At 38.7% G+C, this 19,262-nt stretch overlaps 1 protein-coding gene across 1 annotated transcript in view; it reads left to right on the top strand.

Annotated features, from left to right (window-relative positions):
• The first annotated feature begins 2,020 nt into the window (after positions 1-2,020).
• HERC1 (HECT and RLD domain containing E3 ubiquitin protein ligase family member 1) overlaps positions 2,021-19,262 on the top strand; it is a 102,611-nt gene continuing 85,369 nt past the window's right edge. The window contains exon 1 of the mRNA XM_050713080.1: positions 2,021-2,189. The gene's annotated coding sequence lies outside the window, so the exon portion shown is untranslated. The remainder of the gene's footprint in view (positions 2,190-19,262) is intronic.

Below are 19,262 nucleotides of genomic sequence, written 5' to 3'. Positions count from 1 at the left end.
AGTGCTGCTTAGTGTCTGTTTTTTTCTCCTCCTGTTGTGCAGAGTGGCAGATCTGCTTAGGAGTAGTTAAAGGACGTTTCTGAATTGAGTGTATTCTGAGGTATCTGATCAACTTTTTATTTCTTACACAGCACTCTGTAGCTAGCATGTATTACATGTTTAAAGAATGCTTGAAAATATGTTTATAGTTTATCCTTCTCCTGGTGACGTTTATTTGCAAAGGTGGTCTTGTTGACAAAGAAACTGCTGATTCATAGCAGAGTTTGACTGGTTTTAGGCAAAAGATTAGCCAGTGCATTTACGGGTACGAAAGCAGAGAAACTTCAGACTTCCTGGGTAAAAATGCATTTTCTTTACTATTGCTCTGTGGGGCAATATTACACGAGTAAGCTAGTAATAGACTTTTTTTGGGGTCTGGGTTTTTAGCTGGGGTGGGTCACAGACTGTATTTTCACAGCAGAACATTTGGGTTTTCTGCTACAAAGAGTTTGAATCTGTAAGTAGCCTTTTCGGGGGACAGAGAGCCATGAATATCTAGGATCTACCTCCAAGGCTGCCAGTGTCATTTATCTAAATTTGGTTGGGATTTGTGTCACAGAGTGCAACAGCCCCTCCAAGGAGCTGAGCTCTACCCTTAGTAAATCCCGTCACTGCTTTAGACCTCAGAATGAATAATTACGGTTGTGTCCTTGGGACCGAGAGGGGAGCTTATACCAAGTGGTGCAGAACAGATGGTATGCCGGGGGAGGACATAACGATGGGAACACTGGTCCCTGAGCACCACGTGTCTAAGGAAGATGCCTGGGGAAGAAAAGACAATACTAAGCATACAATAACATTTCCTCTAATCATCTATGGCCTTCAGTCGCCTGTGGGTCAAGGCATTTTTTTGAACCAGAGTGGATGTCTCTGTGTTTGGTAATCTGCGATGGACTTGTTTTCTTTCTTATTTTTCTCCAGTACCATTTTGATCCCACAAACTTCTGGTATGTAAGTGTTCTGCAGCACAGTGTTCTACAGCTTAATGGTTGTGTGTGAAGCAATAATCGCTCTTGCTTGTTTGGAAGTTGACATGTCTGAGTTGCAGTCCCACTTGTTAGTCTCTAGCTCCTTTAGTGGAAGAGACAGTACAGGATTGTCCCCTGTTCACCTAGTTCATGTCACCTGTATTTTTGTCAGCTTCCCTCCTATTCCTGCCGTGGGCTGATGTAGCCATACTTACGCGATTTCTCCTTGAACAGAAGGTTTTTCTGTTGCTTTTCTTGTTGGGTTTTCTGCTTCTTTAAAGTCATTAACAGTACTTCATGACATCATACCACTGATGGACCATAACCAATTTCCAAGGGTATATATAAAATTTATCAATATTTCTTGCCAGTCTGGCCTTACCAATCTGACTTGGTGTGTTAACTCTGCCTCAGTAATCTACTTCTTACTGCTTCAGACCCAAAATTTCAACTGCAGTGCCACTCTTACTCTCGTTACCCTGTTCATGTTAAGCTGAAGCTTTCTTTTTGGATGCTCCTGCTCCTCTCCAGCTGTGCCCCATTTTGCCTTTGCTGCACCCCTGGCACACACTATCCCTTTCTCTTCTTTCCACTACCTGTGTTAGACTCGCCTCCTCAGTTCCACGTCTGTGCTCCGTTCCCCTAACGTGTTCTCAGCCTGACGGCTGGTACGCAGAAGCAGCTCTCAGCGCCCCCTCCCCCCCAGCACCCCACCGCCTCTCCTCCCCCTCTTCACAGCCCCGGCACCAGCAGCCGGGGGCGAGACCCCTCCGCACACAGGCGTTGGTGTGGGGGGGGTCCCGGCTCCCCTTCCCCTTGCTTCCCACCGGGGCTCCCTGGGCTGCCCCCGGTCCCCTTCGCCTCAGCTCGGGACGGGCCGGGCCGGGCCCGGCCGCCCCCCCATTCCCCTCCCCGCCGCGGGCTCCTCGCATTCTGCCGACGGCGGCTCCCGGCCCTGCGCGCGGAGGCGGGGAAGCCGGCGGCGTATCGCGAGACGTGCGCCGCGTCCCCGCGAGATCTGGCGGCCCGCCTCCCCCTCCCCGCCCGCGTCATGTTTTCTCTTTGACAAGCCGCCGCCGCTGCCGCAGAGAGGACGCGGCTCCGGGCGGGGACTCGCCCCCGGCCAGTGTCCCGGCCCCGCGGAAAGCCCCGGCCGAGGTGTGCCGTCCCCCGCGCTGCCTGGTGAGCCTTCGGCTGGGGGGCGGCTGGCGGGCGCGCTCCTTGGCGGGGCCAGGGGCGAGAGGCCTGAGGGAGCGCGGTAGGGGGGGGTGCTTCTCCTCAGCGCTTCTCAGCGCCGCTCCGGCCCCCGATGGCCGTCTCGCGGGGTGCGTCCGGGGGCAACCGCAGCCCCGCGGGGGGGTCTCGGCGGGGGGCGCCTGGAGGCCGTAGCTCCGGCCGCGGTCGTCGGGGAGGGGGCAGCGCGCAGGCGGGGATGGAGAGAAGGGGGAGGCAGGCGGGGCCGGCCCGGAGTCTCTGCTCCCCTGCCGAGGGCGAGAGAGCGGCGGGTGTCTGGTACCTCTCCATCCTTTGTGGGAAATGGAGGGGAGCGCTCTTCGTGCTCCTTCGAGTCCGTATAAGCCGTACAGAGTCCGCGTGTTGCTTCGGCGGAGAGCCTCGGAGCGCCCACTGTTTCCCCTTGAGCCCCGTGAATGCGGTTGTAGCATGGCTGTGCATTACGTGCATCTCTGGCTGCGTGTCCTAGGTGTATCTGGTTGGCCTTGCAAAATACTGCCTGAAATTTGTCATGTGGGCCTCTGTCAACTGCATGACCTTAGATGTTCTGTGCATCTCCTGACCTGTCATCTGAACTGCATTGTCTCCACATGGCTTATTTGCTGGCTCCCGTTTGCCATACTGAAAAATTGTGCGGTTGCTTTTGCTTAGAGATGACTTATTTTGTATTATAAAGTGATGTTCTAGCAGATTGATTTTTTTAAAACTGCATATGTTTATTTTCTTTTAGTAGGTAGAGTATTTTCTATAAAATCAGCTTTTCATGTTCATTAGGGGCAAAACCCTATTGTTACAGTCTCTCCCTTTCACAAGCTGCATAGGAGAGGCTTATGAGGACTTGATAAAAGCATCTTCACGTTATGTAGTTTCAGACCTGTTCTTCATGTTATATATTTAAGCTGATTGTTGCTTCATGGACTGTTTAATTTGCTTTAGCTGGGACCGTATGATGTATGCATGTATGTACATATCGTGTTGTGATCTTGATCAAATTTGTAGTCTAGCTAAGTGTTCTGTTAACTTATAACAAAATCTGAAGCTATACATTTACACATCATGAATTTAGTGCTACTTCTTTGAGGTACCATATAAACTAGATCATGTTTAAGGTTCCTTCCAGTCCAAGCTATTCTATGATTCTATGACCATCTCCATTGCTTAGGAATGGGGGATTACAGGGACTTGGATATCAGGATTGAGTCTCAGATAATCATGTGAAAAATCTAATAGGCATTTAATCTGGAAAGGTAGATTGTATACTTGGTCAGCCTGCTACTGTTTTCCAGTATCTTAAGAGGAGTCTGTTGGTTTTGAATGAGAGATTCAAAGCTGCACAACATTGAAGTGCCATAGGACACACGAAGGGCATGGCCAGTCTCCTCTGTCCTTGCACTTGGAAGGAGTTTTTTAGGTGGCTTTACACACAGTGATTGTTTCTCCCTTAGAATGAAACATCTTGAGGCTCCTTCTCTCCAAGCATAAACAGACCCGTATACATTTGAGACTTTCCTCTTACATTCTTGTTTAAATGTATTATGTATATTTTATTCATTGCCTTAATATTAAAGATAATCACGTATTTTTGGTTGGAAGTCAAAGGGGAGCGAGTATGAAATTTTGCTCTGCAATTTGTGTAAAGGAGGTACTGAAAGGTTTATCTGGTTGTTTTTGAAGAATAATAGGGTTATAAAGTCTTCGACTTACTTTTGGTGGAGAATCACACATTTTTAAAATCGTTTTGTCCTTGAACTGAACAGTAGTTTACGAGTGAAAGCTTTTCCTTCTTCTATTTCAGAAATCAAATAAATGGGTATTGGTTAATTAGGAAAGGCTTTTAAGCACCCTGACAAAAAATCTCAATTGTTTTTTGTCTTTCATAATTTCAGGTAGATAATTTTGTTCTTTTTTGAAGGAAACAGCGCAGTGGTGCCTTGCACGGTTTAAAGTGCTAATGATAGTGGGAGTGTTTTTACAGATGGGGAAAACCCATATGTGAAATTAGTCGTGATATTTTGGTAGTAAAATTAAAAAATATACATTTGAATACTTTTTTAGGGCTCGTTTTCAGTATTCCTATCTTTCTTTCAGTTTGACTAATGTAATTCTTGTAATTGTCATGGGGTAGGAGAGCACTCTTATCCCTGTTCTACTTACAAGGGATGGAGCCATGTTATATGGATTTTGAGAAGACTTTGGTGGAGCAGACATTTGAGTTCCAATTGTAGGTTGTTATGAAGTCATTATCTGTTCAATAAAATTGACTTCATTTAGATACCATAGAGATACTTATCTTCAAAGTGTTTTTTTTTTTTAAATCTTGCACTAGTATATTTTAGCTAAATATAGGGTGCATATGTTTACTATGGGTTTAGCTTCCTGTTGTCAAAGTAATGTTAGTGAATGGTAAGTACTCTGTTGCTTACGTTTCTTTCTCATGATTAGTTCTCAGAAGTACTCAAACCCTGAAATTGCTGGCAGGTTTTTTTCCCTTCCGTCTCCATAGTGGTGACATTCATATGGAAAATTCAAATCTGTTAGGTGTTTTCTCCCTTGAAACATCTGAATTAGCCCTTAGAAAATGGAGCTCTCCTTTCCTAGGGCTGCTAAAGTAGCTGGTAGTGTGCTGCAGATGCTTACTATGCAGCTTAGTAACTTCCCAGTAACCTGTGTAACTTCTGAAGATGGAAAAAAAAAAAGTTTAGCCAGGAACGCAGTGGCTATGGAATTTGCCAGTCAACAGCAAGTGTAGTTGTGGCCTGGGAACTGGCCAGGTATATTCCGTGGCCATGACTGCCTGTTGTGATTGACCTGATGTCATCAAGTAAGTTGGGACTGCGTTCAGGTGGCTCAAGCAGTCGTGTTCTCTCTGGGAGCTGGAATTAATTTACTCTTTAAAGAACAGCCAACAGTTCTGAGTCTTCATGAAGAGTGATATTATCATTATTATTATTGCTGCCAGCAGTGCATAATATAGAACTGTCATCCTCAAACATCAAACACTTCTTTATAAATGCACAAATTTATACAACAAAAGTTTGGTTTTGAGTTACTTATGCTAGGAGTACTCTGAGTCAAGAAATGAAAATATTAATGCAAAGTGAAAAATGTGGTCATTTTGCATGTAAGTTCCAGTCTAGCTTTGAGTACATTTTTTACTCTCTTGAATATGGTATTTATGTGTATGGAAGTAAAAATGGTCTCCATTCTATTATAAAATAGAATAACCTCTCTCTGTATTCCAGAGATAGAAGTGACTGAAAAACATGATAAGAGGACCATCAAATAGTTGAGGTTGTAAGTGACTTCTGGAGGTCATACAGTTCACCTCTCTGCTTTAAGTCATAGCCATATGCTGTGAGAGAATTGTTAGTGCAAAGAGTGTTCCTCCTTTCAGGGTTTTTAAAAGAAATAAAATATGCATTATTTTATCTGTTCTTTTTGTTGTTGTTGTAGAGGTTATAAGAAGCAAACTTTGCCATAAAATTATTCTTCATTAAAGAGTTTTAAACAGTAGCTGGAAAAATAACTCACCAATTTTCTCAGAAGTTTAACAGGCTGATTCAAGCAAAAACTTTCTTTTGCTTAGAAGAATCATGATGTGATTGTGCCTTGGGGAAGACTGGTAGTGGTAAGACCTCACCAGGGTTTTCAGGCCTTTCCCAGTGCAAGATCATGGTCCTTTCTTTCCTCAAACTGGTGCCATGTGTTTTATGCGTGGATGGGGGTGTCTGCTGCTCAGCTCCACAGCTTACTACCTGCTTTTGATGGTTATGTTGACCCTCTCATATTTTCTCAGCTTCTAGTTTAATATACTGTTATACCTCTGATGAAGTAATGAGTTAAATTGATTTTTGTAGGCTTCTCCACTGAGTACTAAATAATAAATTTTTTCTCTTTTGTATGGGTACGTTTTGTACGGCACCCAAAGTTTTAGTATGACTTATATTCAAGGAACATGATTATTAGGTGTTTGTGTCATTTTCTATATAAAAATAAGGACAAAAAAGCAAATAGATTTAATGTCTCATCAACTTAAAAATAAGTTTGTCCTCCTGTCTGTCTCCCAGAAAGTTTTTGGACTGACCAGCTAAAAGCATAGGATTTTATTAGTTTCAAGAGTAGGAATGGTACGGAAGGAATAAACAGTCTTAGAACAACTGAAAATCATGCAGTAGGAAAGACCAAAGTTGGAAGAGTATCATTAGAACTTCAGCATGGCTTAGCTGGCAAATATTATGAAGCTAGTTAGAATTTAGTGTTTAGAAACAAAAGGTGATATCTGGTTGCAGAAATAATCCAAATTAGAATATCAGTAACTTGGTTTCCATCTGCTGAGCAGAAGGCTAATACAAGAAAGGAAGAAAGATGGTGGATATTGTGACCAGTAGAGACATCCACCAAATCATTTAATTAGTACGTATTTCATTGTCACATTGTCAGTTCTTTTCCTTTTTTTTCTCTTTAATGAATGAAAACCAACTTGCTGTAACAGCTTTTCTTTCTGGCTTTTCCTGGTTTGATTGCTTGTGCTTTTTGTCTTGCTGCTCCAGATTTGTAGGAGACCATGTATTTTTTTTTTCATTGTTTTACTGTCCATCTCATATTATCTTGCATCTCTCCCTTTTTCTTTTTTTCTACTTTTAAGGTTTCTTTTTGTCTATTTAGTTTAAATTCTTTATTCCTATGTAGTAATTTCTCTTCAGTGTCAGTATTTTGTAGTTTATCATTTTCTCCTTTTCGTTCCCATGACTGTTACATGTAGATTCCCATTCACCTCACATCTGGCATGACAATGAGCGTAGATTGTTTTGTCCAAAAAGAACATTTCAGGAGCATTGTCTCGTACAGTGGTCTACAGTACTTTTTGGTGTGACTAAAATACAAGGGCCTGTAGTGATAGGACAAGGGGTAATGGCTTTAAATTAAAAGAGGGTAGGCTTAGATTAGATTTTTGGAAGAAAATCTTTACTCTGATGATGGTGAGGCCCTAGCACAGGCTGCCCAGGGAAGCTTTGGCTGCCCCATCCCTGGCAGTGCCCAAGGCCAGGCTGGATGGGGCTTTGGGTAGCCTGGGCTGGCAGGGGTCTGGAGCTAGGTGATCTTTAAGGTCCCTTCCAACCCAACCCATTCTGTGATTCTAAAATACTGAAAAAATAACTCTTTAGGCAACCTTTTGTTCTGTTAGTATTGGTTTGAACAATCACATTTCACCCTGGCTATGAGCAGTATTGAATATCTTGTAGGTTTTGTGTTTGAAGGTTTTACATTGTTGGCCTACAATAAAAGATAGATGAACTCTGTCCTTGTGGTAACTGCTGAGGAATCTGCAAGTGTCTGTGTCTACAGTGCACTTCACGGTATATAAGGAAGTCATGGTCTTCATCTTGGAACTGTATAATGCCATTGATGCACACTGTAGGCCGTTCAAATGATCTGAGAGAATCCAGATGTGGGGGTCCACCAAGTTAAGCAGAGCTACAAAATAGTCATTTGGATTAACTTCTCATGTCTCGCAGTACCTCTTCAGTAGTTGTAGTTATCTCCTGCTAAGCTGAAGTCTTCAGAAATTTCTGTAGCTTTCTTCAGAAACCACTGGTGTGAAGCTGGCCTGTGTTAGTTTCATTTCTGTCCTCTGAATCAATGAGTTGGGAAATCTTTGTCTAGTAGCTGTATTGTTTAATGCTTTCAGAAAACACATTGCATTTGTTGAGATTTTCTTGTCTAGATTCTTACTTTCAGAGCCATAGAAACTAGGTACTTCAAGGAAAGTTCAGTACCTGTAAGAATTTATAGGGGTTCTATTGAGTTAGTTAAGTTCGTGCTGCTTTTTGCATGAAAGCAAAACGTGCCTGGGAAAGATTCCTGCTTGAAATCATGCATTTAATTTATTCTTGAAGGCAGGATTTAAATTAATTTTATATATTCCTGGTTTCTGAATAAGTCTTTCAAGAAAAAAATGTGGTTTGGAGCCCTGGTATCTGCTGCTAAGGAATGTAATATATGTATGTGTGTATTTTATATATGTGTGTGTGTATATATATATATATATATATATATATATTGTTTGTATATATAAATGAATAAAACCATATAAATGCAAAAATAATATGTGTAATATATATGTGCAAATATATACCTTATCTATGTTATAAAATAAAATAAAAATATGCCTTTATTAATAAAGAAATGAAAATCAAACTTTTATTTGTACATTCAAACTGTAAAACTTAGTTAAGAATTGCAAAAATTGCAGCATCGTAACAGTTGGTAACATGAAGCATGGTTCTTACAGGGACTTTGTGTGCCTCTTAAGTAAGAAGCATGAAAGAGAGGAATTTGAGGTGATATGGCATTCTGTGAAATGTTAGGAATTGTTAGGACTGGAACTCAGCAAAACCAGTAAACAGCCCTTCAGCTGTATAAATTCAAGATACATCAGTAGCTTGAATTCAAGATACATCAGTATCTTGCATTCCACGTTCAGTTCTGGAGATGTCATGCAGATGGACATAGAGACATGCATCTTTACGTCATTGTGTCAGTGCAGATGATTATACAGCAATAGAGGGAGCAGGAGAAGGATGGGTGAAACTGATGATCAGAGGTATGCATTGCCTCTGTGCAAAGAGAGAGTCTTTGTTTTCAGCTGACGGTGCAGGGAAGAAATAAAAATAATCACATTCTTTTGTGCATCATAGCCTTGTTAGGAATTGCTCAGAACATTGAGATAATAATTTAGTAGATTTAGGTAAAGACTTAGGTTTAGTGGCAAGAATGTTACATTCATTTGAATGAATATAAAATAGTATATAAGGGTTCTAAGTGCTCATGCTACAAAACTAGTATGTTGCAAGTTTGAAGAGATTCCACTTCTGTAATTGAAGTATATTATCATCACAGTGAGGCAGTAAATAGAAGCCTATTGCATCAGTTTTTCAGTTATATTTAAAATAAATTAACTGTTCCAGGCCTGTGATCAGCTATGTATATGGGACTTCTGCTTTCTTCAGAACTTACCTAAAATAACATTGGAGAAAAAGGAAGTTTTTAGCAATATAAACGTGTTACCATTGAACAGTCAGTATTAACTTTCAGAGAATGAACTGGATTATTTTCTTAATGGGCTAGTAGAATTACCTGATTAATGAATTTGTTTTTGAGTTTTGCGTAAGGCACAAAAAGCTTGATTTTTCTATCCTATCCACAGAAATTATTTCTCACAGTTGCAAACACAGATTAAACTTCTATTACCAAGACTAAGAGCTGTAGTGCACCCTGACTGCCATCTTTTTAAACACTAAATTTTCTAATCCTTGTCAGAAACCACCCAGGTGACATCATGCTTAAAATACCTCTAGCACAGTTTACTCTAGCACTACTCATGCTGAAAGTAGTAAATGAAAGTGCTGCAAACTTGAGAAAGATTATGTCAGTGAACACACACTGAGGAGCTGTATCCTTCAGAAAAACACAAATTTGCATATTTGTTAAAGCCTTGCTTTTCTTGGACTCAATTTAGAAAATATATTTACCAATCCATTGGAGAAAGGTAGTATATCATTACAGTGAGGCAGTAAACAGAATCCAGGCATGTGAATGTCACAGTGAGTTCCTTGTGTGCTCTTTAGTTTTGGTGGTTGCTGCCTTTTATTTGACGGTGCAGACTTCTAGCTTCTAGTGTTGCATGCCTTTGTAGGTAGGTTCCTGTAAAATAAAGTTAAATGCCATCAGCATCTTACAGAGTTCACTGAAATTGTTAATTACAGAAAGGAGAGTGAGCACTTGTGAAACTCTGTGAGAACTTCTGATTTTTAGGAGGTCTAAGGGTTGAAACCTTGTAGCTACAGGCAGTTTTTCAAGAGCTCTGCAGAAAATAAAAGCTTTCAACTGTTTTTGTAGCAGTTCTAAGAGTCTGAGCACTTAGCTTCTGCCAGAGTAGTTGTTTTTGTCTGTGCTCGATTCCCCCTGTAGTCAAACCAAGTTAAAAAAAAAAAAAAAAAAAAAAAAAAAGGTAACATTTGGCTTTGTTAAATTCTGACCGTATTAGTATCTTCAGTGCATGTCCTAGATTCACTGGTTTAAGAAAATGTATTTTCTTCACACTGAGTGAAGACACTGTATCTTAATTTATGCATATTGATTCTCAGGTTGTGGTTGATCAGGTGGTGCTGTCTTTCTCTTTCCAGAGTGTAGAAGCTTCTGGATCATAATTAGATGTTTGTTTGTTTGTTTTTGTTACCTTATTTTTGTTACCTTGCAAATACTTTTCCAGAAATTAATCCTGTTTTTGACAGGCAGTATTATAACTTAGCCCTTCATAAATGCTAAAATAACTTTCCAGCTCTGCCTATCTTCTAGCCTTTGGGGATAGACTGTTGAAGCATTTTTTAATTGTGTTATATGTAATACATTATTTATACAGGAAGTGAAGAGTAATACATTTTATTCATTTGATACTGTAGGGAGAAATATAATTAGCTAATGTAAAATTTGGATAGAATGTTAAATTTCATTCTTCTACCATTATAAGCATTGCTCAAATCCCTTTATAATTACAAATAATAATATCTATCTTTTTTCTCTCCAGAAACATTGTACTAAGTTACTGGTGATCCATAGTATTGCTGCCTACAACACACAATTCTTTTCTCTTATTTCTCTGGCTGGCATGCCATGATTTTTCTGAGCAGAAGAATATGACATTTTCCAAATCTTCAAGTAAGAAGAGGCTTCTGTGCTTTATATGCATTTAAAATTGTAAGAGTTTACGATGGTAACCTGATAGTCAAACCTTCCTTCAGTTGTGTAACTTATACTGAGATGCCAGTGGAAAAGATTGATCTTGTACAGGCTATAATGTTTCTAGTATTTTTGATTGCCAAAGAAATATTTGCAAAATCTCTTAAATCTACTTGGAATTTTGAAAATATTTGGGCTCTGAGTTCTGTTTGCATGCAGGCTTGCAAAAATGCAATCCAAGTGTGCTTATCGGAAAGTCTTACTACTATTTAAAAGAAAAGTAAGGGGAGGGATAGGCTTTCATGAGCTGTAGAAAGCTTTGAAAGTTGCAAGTGTGTTAGTTGAAGCATCATTTTTACAAGTTTGAAAATCTCCATGGACTGGACAAGTGATATCTACAGACTAGGTTAAAATATATTCTGTTTATCATGTCCATTTGACAACAGTTTATGTACGGTCCGTTTTGCTTTTTTATTCCTGTATTATGGTGTTTATTTATTCAGGTCTTGTAAGCAGGGAGGAAAGCACAAAGCTGTAAAACAACAATTGAGCAGGAAGATTCAGGTATACACAAACATCATGAAATCGCTTTATATTTGATTTAGCTACATTGATTTAACTACATTTCTGAGTTGTTCGTGTGTATTTTCAGTTTTACCTTTTAGTGATCTGGGCACAGCTATACCTTCTTCCTTCCTATATCTGTAGGCTTTTATTATTGTCAAAATTTTTGATACAATACGATGAGTGCCCACATTTGGCAATGAGGTAGAAGCACTGAGTTGGGGATCATAATATATATATATATATGTATATATAAAAAACCCCTAAAATCAGTTCCTCCCCTCCGCATTTTTTAGGTGGTTTCTGTTCATTGATGAATTGCATGTGTTTGCTAAGGACTGGGAAAACAAATTGTATGGGGAAATTGTACTGTTACTTTGCTTTCTAAACCAATAAGATAATATTCCTGTCTTCCACTTATTAACAATCTTTTGGAAAACCTTCTTTAAAAATAAAAAATAAAAAACCTACTTTTTCTTTCCTCAACTGTCATACCCAAGTCTCTTCCTGCAGGAAATTAGAGTTCTCTCTCTGGTGTTCCCTAGCTAGAGTGGTTCCTTGTCCTGTTTCTCCCTCAAAAAGAAGCTACAGTGCGTGTTGTAATCAGTTCCTGTGGCTTCTGTGCAATCTCCATCTTTCTTTTATTTTTCACATTAATCTTTCTCTTAGATCTATACACAACAACACTTTCTTAGTAATCTTTTTAAAACCTAAATCCTAGAAGGGAACTTCCTGTTTACTTATATTAGGATAAATTTGCTCAGCTGCATGGAAGCAGTTCTTTGATGACAAATTCAAGTATCTCCTATAATTTCCAAGCTGAATTGGAAAGGTGAGACTATGGAAATTGCTTTTGAGAGGTTGCGTATACACTCTGTCCAGGAGCAGTCTTTCCCAGTAAGCTCAGCTTTGACCTTCAACCTCATGCAGAAGTCCACTTTTTTTTATATATATAAAAAAATATATCCACCCTCTTTCCCTGTATTGGAATAAAGGAATATTTACATGCTTTTTGCACATTCGGAAGTCCTTTGACTGTGTTGAAATTGAGAATTCCTATTAATAATCTATTTCGTAATTTATTTGTGTTTTTTTTTTTTTTTTTTGCCTTTAGTGAGTGGTTCTTATACATGTATTTGAAGTTGATCAAAGCTATCCCACTTACCTCAAAGTGAGAAAAAACAAAAACTTCTTAGGTTTTTACTACAGCGTTTGGGAACTTAAAAAAAATCTTAGGGATTTGACAGTCATCTGAGCTAACTAAGAACTCTTAATTGTTTGCTTTGTTCACATTTTAGTAATTTAGGAGATGGTAATATTTGGCTGGAAAACTTACTTTATAGTCCCATTTTAACTTTTGTATGGCACATTGTATAGATACATACTAAAAAACACATTTTACATACTTTTCCCTTAATTTCATTTTGATATTAACTGCGACATTTTGAAAGAATTACTCCCCTCTGGAAAGAAAGAAAGAAATGTTAACCAAAACTTACGCCTGCTTCAGATGCATATACATGAAATACTGTAACATTTATAGTATTTACTATAAATATATACAAAAAATGTATCCGTGTTCATATATTTGTTGTGAAATACTTGTTTTGTTATATCTGCTACATCAATTTTCCATCAGAGTATTGTTCATACATTCATGCAGTCATTGGCATGGTGCTGTGTAAAATAAACTGTACTGTATGAAATAAACAAGCTGGGATTAATTGCAAGGTCAAGTTCTAGTCTCTGAATGTTTAAATTACTGTGGTGATGAAGAGATGAACATTATTTACATCTTAAGATACAGGTATAGTTCTTATTTAGGTAGAAAAAATACATTTTTTCCTCTGTAAAAGTATTTACTGTTTGGCCTACATTATTAGCGATATAAACTGAATCTTAAAAGAAAGCTGACTTTTTTTAATCTGTTGTTCTTAATGAAGGCAACAGGCCTTCCACATTATAATGCAAGTGGTTTATTAGTTCATATAGGCACACTTAGATCTCAAAAAATGAATATTTTAAGAGAGCTGTTATAGGTGTCTGATTTCAGGCTGAATCATTTTCAGTTTAAGAAAACAAAGCCTTGTAATAACACAGAATATTTTAAATTCTCTAGGCTTACTAGGCCACTGCAGGCTTCTCCCTCCCCCCCCCCCGAAATACGGTACCTTTCCTCTTTTTCTCTATTTTAACTCAAAGGGGAAAATGATAAATGTATTAAATATTATTAGCATTTACTCTGTTTTGCTGCCAAATACATGCAGGCTCATGTTTTTTGTTTTTTTTTTCTAATTTTTTTTCCCTAGATGTAGCACTGTCTAAAAAAGAAGCTCTTTAAATCATCATGTAAGTAAATAGATGAACAGAAATATATAGGAAAAGGAGAAATTACATTAATGGTGAACTTTCATTCTCTGAGTTCTTGACCATGTGAAAATGCATGCCGGCCATTTATTTATATAATTTCATAACATTCAAAATCCGTATTAACTCGATCTAATTGAATTTGAAATACAGCCTTTTATCTACTTTTTTTTTTTGCTTACTAATTATTGCAAGTAGTCAAAACTTCATCCTGAGCTTACAGTTTGAGTGTATAGCATGTGGTAATTTGTATGTTTGGTTATAGTTAATACTTGGTTTATAGAATCAAAGAATGGTTTGGGTTTGAAGGGACCTTAAGGATCACCCGGTTCCAGCCCCTTGCCATGGGCAGGGACACCTCCCACCAGCCCAGGCTGTCCAAACGACATCCGGCCTGGTCTTGAATGTTTCCAGGGATGGAGCAGCCACAGCTTCCCTGGGCAGCCAGGGTCAGAGCCTCACCACCCTTGTAGGGAAGAATTTCTTCCTCATATCTAATCTAAATCTACCCCCCTTTCAGTTTAAAGCTGTTACCCCCTGTCCTATCACTGCACTCCCTGACAAAGAATCCTTCCCCAGCTTTCCTGTAGGCCCCCTTTAGGTGCTGGAAGCCTGCTTTAAGGTCTCAGCGGAGCGTTCTCTTCTCCAGGCTGAACAACCCCAACTCGCTCAGCTTGTTTTCATGGGAGAGGTGCTCTAGCCCTCTGAGCATCCCCGTGGTCTCCTCTGGACTCATTCCAGCAGGTCCATGTCCTGCTTACATGGGGGGCCCCAGAACTGAACGCAGTGCTGCAGGTGGGGTCTCACCGGATACAATGGGGAAAGCTCTGAACAGACTAGAGGTAGGTGGTTTGTACTTTTGTGCTTCTAAACACAAACCTGAAACATGGGGATGACCCATGCTTCATGGTACAGCTTCACAAGTTGTGGACTCCTCTTTGGTGTGTGCGTTTTAAATGGTGGACTGATGCAGAGAAAAAAAATCCACCTATGCTCCATCCTATCCTATCCTAAAAAAATCCATCCTATGCTCTAATTAAGTTCCATGTTTCATGAAATATTGAAGAGAGCTCTCTTAAGCATATTTTCTTTTGTTATTTAAATATCCTACTCTCCTTTTAGCTCAGGGAAGAAAGCCACCTTGATTATATTTCTCTTCTTTTCACAAGTTTCATTTTAAGGTTCTTTTCTTTTCACTCCCTTTCATGTGACCTAAAAGGAAAAAAAAATAGCATTTAGTGTCTCAGTTGAAGTGAAGGGTAATTAACAGCTTTGTTCTTCATCCTGCAAATATTCTAGTAGAGTATTTGATGAATCTAAGCTTTTGAATCAGTTTAGTTGTAGAGTCTACAGCACTGCCTGTGACTCACAAAGCTATTCAGCATCATTTCCCCCCAACCTTAGCAGTAGCGTGTAAGAGGGTAGCGGGCAAATCCCTTTTCCTTCATCTTCTGCTTGGCAGCAGTTCTTTCTTTTTATTTTTGAACTGCCAGTAGTATTCATAGGTTTCTGAGTCTTCCTCCTAGCACTTGTTAGGGAAAACTGCTTTCTTGGCAGCTGTTAAATTGGATACGAAATATGTGAATTCTTTCCTCAATATAATATTTATGAGAAACGTAGATGACCTTTGAGCTTACCACAGGTTTTGCTGAAGGTGGTTTCATCCTTATGTTTTTGCTTTGCTATCTTCAGTGTTACTTGTTTGCTCTTCGTGTAACAAAGCTTCCTTCATCAGCTATGCATAATTAGTGTTTCCACTTACTTAGACGTGTTCCTGGAATAATTTTTTTAATCATTGAATCAGCTCTTATACGGAGGTTTTCTAGATTGGTTTCTGACTATATACCAAAAATCTTGGAATTCAGAGCTATTAGACAGGATACAGAGGCAGTTTTAGTTACCTTCAGATTTATTCCACTGCATTTCTTACATTTTCTCAGTCTTAGAAGAACCTTAGACTCAGTGGTTGCTATCGGTGTGCCTTCTTGTATGGGAGTTTTTCAAGCTCAGCTTTCGTTTTCAGAATGACAAGTTTTCTGTCACGTTACCAATGCTTTTACCTTGGCAGCAATGGACTGTTGTATAAACAATAACTAAGGAACTCTGGTGTTTTTAATGGCTTCATTGTTACTTCCCATGCATGTGGTTCTCCTGGGTTAGGTTTTTGCTGCTGGGTTCAAAAGCTGTCTACTGAAAATTCTGTGTTTATGGAAGTGTAAAAAATATTAAGCAAGCAAGACAACACAAAAATACCCATTTAATTGCAATATATCCACTAAAGTCAGAAAAAAAAATCCTAAATCCATTTGCAAAGCACTAAATAAAATGCCTCTAGATTGCAAGAGAACACTAAAAATAGTAAGACAGAAGTAGAGTTTTTGAACTATATGGTGTGCATATAAAAATGGCATGCTGAGTGCAAACTGCACTTACATTCTTCTATAGATTTCTCTTGCTTAATGCCAGGGTTGGGATCCAGAACAATGGATAAGATCTGGAAATTAAGCCGTTCCTTAATTTGTAATTAAGTGGATATTCTGAAAGCTAGTTACTCCAAAACCATATGGCTTTCATTTTTTTAGTCTTAAGTGTTCATTGAACAGCCTGAAATCATGAGATGAAAGGAAATAATGGGACAGGATGAACTGAAAAGTTTTATTGTACATGCTGCTGCAAAAGTTGTGAACTAGCTTGGAACTTGGAAACTGCATGACTGCATCAACGTGGTGTTGGGCTTGGGCTAGTAACCCTGCTAAGAAGCTCTCCTAGTGCAGGCTTCGCTTGTATCTTGGCCGAGTTTCGCTAAGCCAACACTTTCAGACAGTGCAACCACTGCTCTCTGCGGCAGCTTGGCTCTGGGTACTAGTGGCATACGTTCATGGGGTTGGTTGGAATAATTTTTTTGAAAATATTCATAACTTCCATTTCTGAGCTCTAAACCATATGTGTGGGAGTTCTAAATGTCACTTTGTTTTTTGGGGAGATTACTGTTAGTTTTATTTCCCTGTTTTTTGTTTGTTTGTTTGTTGTTTTGTAGAATTTCTTCTTACTATATGAGAGGTGTGAGCTGCTCAGCAGTTTACATTTTGGTCAGAAAAGCTACTCTGTGGTATAGGATAAAGTATGCTCCTTTATCCTAGAGGAGAAGAATACTACTATGCAGGAGCATGGTCACCCACTGCATGATTCAGCACAGGCTAAATCATTGTAATGCTGATACTTAACAATTCTGCAGCATTTTATTTCTCCACATCTGAACCTTGAATTACCTGTCTTCCAAGTAAATGCTAGTTGTATGTATTTTGAAAACTGTAACCAGGTCAAATAAAAATGTTAATGTTAAAATACAATTCTGTAATACTTGGAAGAAGTGAATTATGGTGAGATGCTGTGTGTCATGACAAAAAAGGGCTTTGCATTGCTACATTGATATCAGTGTTTCCCCATACATCCTCATCTGTCTGTCAGAAAGCAGTCAGTCAGTAGGACAGCACTAGGCACTTTCTAAATAATTAAGATGTATATATAACTCTAAATATAGCAAAATTGGAACAAATTTGACTTCGTGTTCTTGTTGCAGATTACTTAGGATTTGGTTTTGTAATAGAAAGCTCGTCAGGGAAGGTCATCTTGTTAGCCTGAAATAAATGTTTCTGTAGCAGAATGAAAATGTGAGACTAGGAAAATTCTTTGAGTTGTATACCAGAATTTATTATACTCCATTTTAAAAGTGTTGTCTACTTATATTAAAGAGTCATTGCAGAACTTAACTGGGAACAGATTTATGAGGCTTTCAGATTTAATTCATTTGTGGTTGCTTCACACCCTTTTGTTCTTATGCCTGTATTTTCCTTTTGCTTACTTAGTCACTCCCCTCACCCTCTTTTTTTTCCCTGCCAAATTTGTAGACCAATTTTGTTGTTGTAGTAGTTTTTGCGAGTTTTTTTGTTTCTTTATTTTTTGATTTGCTATGCTAAAAGGTCACAATCCTAGTCTTCTCTTCAGGCTAGATCAGAAGAATAGTCTTTTTCTCTGTGTGATCCAGTGTCAGTCTTTTTTGCAGTCAGGATATAGGTGACAGAAATCATTTCCAGAATTCCAGCTGGCATCCAACTGATTAGCATTTTGTAACATTGTGTAAAAATGCTTCCCTTACCCTATCCTTCCCAAACCATTCTGGAAATACTCATTAATGCCACTCAGGCATGTATTTGGTCTCTTTCATGACTCATAATCCTTTTGTGAGTCACTAGATTGTTCCTACTTTTTGCATTTTCAAATGATAGGTTCTCTACTTATGGGAGAATTTTTTTATTCCACAATTGTGTAAGCTTGCGTGTTTTACTATTAAATTTCAAGCTGTTAATCTTATTATTTCTCATTTGCATACAGTTCTCTCCATGCGACATACTTGTCTACAGCGATAGAGGTGCCTCTGTACTTTGCATTGTCATTGTTTTGCCAACTAGTTCATCAAAATATTAAATTGTTGGTTTCAAGATAAATAAAGAATGATTTCTGCAAAACTTAACTAGATACTAACTTGATTTTTTTCTTTTTCCTCCAACTTTTGTCTTCTCTATGTAGCTTCTTTTAGAACATACAGTTCCTCTATACACTTTTGACACCTTAATTTTTAAAACTAGCTTATTACAGCATTATTTGTCTAATGATACTGTATGTTTTTGACCATAAAAGACGCCTTTCTGAGCATTTTTAATGGTTACAATTCCACTTTGAGTGGTATGGTTAAGATTTACTGTTACTGAGCTTTGGGGGACTTACAAGACTGCATATCATCCTAAGAGAAGGACTGTGTACAGAAAATAGTCTGCTATGCCAACACTGTATACTCCCTTCTAAAGGTTTTACACGTTTTAAACGTGTTGCCATGTTCAGTTTGAAAGTTGATGCACTCAGATTAAGTTTCAAAAAGGTCTGAGTTTCTGTAAGATGGTTAAGTGTAATTTTTCCATTCAGTCATTTATTTTAGAACTGGAATTTTAAAACAGCGAACAAAAGATGCAGTCCTTTCTAATTAACTGATAGCCTTAAAACTACCTTTCACTTACGATGGGTTGTAAGTGGGTTGATATCAAAGCATTTGAGTTTCACACAAGGATTTTCTAACTGAGGTTTTGACTGTTTATGTAGAACTCGGACCCTATTCTGTCTCTTGAGGGAATTAAAAGGAAAAAAGGTATCTTTCCACTTACCTACATAGGTTGACTTGGGTTCAGGTGGTGCAACAAGCAGAAGAGAGGTGTATTTTGGGGCTAGTGCTAGCCAAAAAAAAAAAAAAAAAAGCATTGTGGTATGTGGCAAGGAATTGCATTTTAACCATCAGAATCA

Source organism: Cygnus atratus, chromosome 11 (assembly GCF_013377495.2).
Source record: "Cygnus atratus isolate AKBS03 ecotype Queensland, Australia chromosome 11, CAtr_DNAZoo_HiC_assembly, whole genome shotgun sequence".
NCBI lineage: Eukaryota > Metazoa > Chordata > Aves > Anseriformes > Anatidae > Cygnus > Cygnus atratus.
Note: the sequence above shows the minus strand (reverse complement) of the source record. Positions and strands in the feature narration are given on the sequence as shown.